Source organism: Macrotis lagotis, chromosome 1 (assembly GCF_037893015.1).
Source record: "Macrotis lagotis isolate mMagLag1 chromosome 1, bilby.v1.9.chrom.fasta, whole genome shotgun sequence".
NCBI classification, from domain to species: domain Eukaryota; kingdom Metazoa; phylum Chordata; class Mammalia; order Peramelemorphia; family Peramelidae; genus Macrotis; species Macrotis lagotis.
The window spans coordinates 784,373,947-784,376,611 of NC_133658.1; the positions used below are offsets into that span (position 1 = coordinate 784,373,947).

At 43.3% G+C, this 2,665-nt stretch overlaps 1 pseudogene; it reads right to left on the reverse strand.

The window, feature by feature from the left end:
• Nucleotides 1-895: 895 nt before the first annotated feature.
• Nucleotides 896-1,810, reverse strand: LOC141488328 (small ribosomal subunit protein uS2 pseudogene; annotated as a pseudogene).
• Between the last annotated feature and the right edge of the window lie 855 nt (nt 1,811-2,665).

Genomic DNA, 2,665 nt, shown 5'->3' on the forward strand with positions numbered 1-2,665 from the left:
ATTTTTGAAATCCTTTTTGATCTCTTCTATGGCCTGAGGCCAATTCATATTTTCCTTGGAGCCTTTGATGTGGAAGCTTTGATTTTTTTATCTTCTTCTGAATGTATATTTTTTTATCTTCCATATGAACATAATAACAGTCTATGGTTGGATATTTTTTCTTTTGTTGTTTGCTCATTTCCTCTGCCTGTAACTTGATTTTAACTCTTTGTTAAGGTGGGGCTCTGCTTCTAGAGTGGAGGATGCTCTGTCCCAAATATGTAAGGGTGTTTGCAGATGTTTTCAGAGATACTTCTAGGGACCTGCAAGTTCTCAATTTTTTCAAGGACTCATAAAAGATTATGACTACTCTCTTGTCCTGTGCTCTGATCTGTGAGTCCACAAATAATCCTTTCTGCCCTGGAACTGTGAGGAGGGTCCCTCCTCTGCTATGGCAATAAGCTCTATTGTGCTTCTGTTCCACTTTCTTGGGCCTGGGACCCCAGACTGTGAACCACATGTTGCCAAAGCAGCAGGATCCTGCGTCAGGAATAGCAAAGAGATCTCTGTGGTCTCCTTCTGGCCCCTTTCCTCTCCATGGTGGCTCCTGAGGCCTGCTCCAGGTCTGCTGGGGTTGTCTATGTTGCTGAGGCCAGAGCTGAACTGGGTTCCACTCTTATTCCGGTGCAGCAGACTTTTCCTTTTGACTTTCCAAGATATCCTTGGTGATGCCTGGACTGAGAGGTCTGGAAACCACCACCACTGCCATTGACCCAGTCACCCCACAGTCTGTTACTGGATGACTGGGGTCAGTTTGCTCTGCTGCAGCTTGAGCTGCATTGCAAATCCTTCTTTATTTTTATTTTTATTTTTTTTTGTTAAGAAACTAATGTTTATTTTCCATCTGCATTTTTCCAACACTATTAGAGCATCTGGGTAAAACTTAGGACCACTCTGTGGTAGTTCCTACCCATTCAGTGGCCTGAGCAGTAGGAGCTGCAGACCAGTCCTCAGCAGCCGGCTGAGCACTCCAATCTTCAGTAGGGAATGGCTGAATGGGCACAGATGGCACCTGGATGCCCTCAGACCAATCAGCCACCTCTGGCTGAGCAGCAGTGAATCCTGGGGCAGGTGCAGTCCATTCACCCTGAAATTCCTCCTTTGTCACTGCCTTCTCAGCTGCGGCCTGCTCTTCCTTTTCAATCTCCTCTGGATCTCTGTAGAAGTAAAGATCAGGCATGACCTCCCATGGGTGCTCACGGGAGATTGTACCATGCACCCACAGGACTTCTCGGGCCAGCATCCACGACATCAGACCCACTGAATGAGCTCCCTTGTTGTTACATGGAATGGCAATGTCCACATAGTGAAGTGGGGAGTCTGTGTTGCACAGTGCAATGGTTGGAAGGTTAACATATGATGCTTCAGTCAAAGGCTGATGATCTGCATGAGGATCAGTGACCACCAAGAGGTGAGGCTCCCTGAAAGCTGCCTGGATCTGGTTAGTGAAGGTGCCTGGGGTGAAGCGTCCAGCAATAGGTGTGGCGCCAGTGGCAGCAGCAAATTTCAGAACAGCTCTCTGGCCAGTGTTCCTGGATGAGATGACACTAACATCAGCTGGATTTTCAATGGCAACAATGGCACGAGCTGCCAGCAGAAGCTTTTCCCAAGTTTTCTTCAAATTAATGATATAGATGCCGTCACTCTTCCTTTTGTAGATATACTGTTCCATCTGGAAGTCCAAATTGGTGCCACCCAAATGGGTGCCTGCAGCGAGGAATTTGAGGACATCCTCCTCTTTCATCTGCAAGACATCCAGGGCTCCAGACATTGTGAAAGTTTCCCTTGAAAGTTACGACGGAAACTGTGAACAACGCTGCATAGACCCCTCTTCTGGGCAGCGTGGAAAGGCCAAATCCTTTTTTAATGTAGGTACCACAGAATCTTCCTGCCTGTCCTCCAAGTTGTCTTGAGATAGAAAATTGTTTCAGCCAATCTTTTTGTGGATTCTGCTATTCTAGAATTTGTTTAGAGTTATTTTGTAAAGGTGTTTGGGAGAGAGCTTGGGTGAGTCCTTGCCTTTACTCCACCATTTTGGCTTCACCCATCACACTAGTGTATTATTGGTGATGAGGTTGTGAAGTGGTTTGTCCACTCTGGAAAGCAGTGAGTTATTATCAACATCCTCCTTCTCTTCATCGCCATTATAATCCTCTTCTTCCTTCTCATAATCATCATCTTTTACAAGTTTATAAACAAATAGTTCTTGGTTTAACTAAGTCTCGGCAGGCTTGTTCCTTCATCTGATTGCTTATGAGATCATAAGACTATTAAATCTTAAAAACAACAGTAAATATTAATGAGAGAAACTCACATTTATAAAATAATTAAAGGCCTAAACCTTCAATAATTTCCTCACAGCAAACCTTCAAGCTGAGTTAGAGAAAGGTTAAATGATTTTACTTTAAATCACATAAACAAATACTGGATCTGAGATTCAAATACAGTTCTCCTGGTCCCAAACAGAACTTGAACATTTGAATATTTACTCATCTATATCCATATATATGTGTATGCAAGTGGATGTGTATATGCAAGTTCATGTATGTAAACATATACATTGATATAGACATATGATCTTAATTGCACCAATTCATCTATCTTTTTTTTGCTCTATAAAAATAAG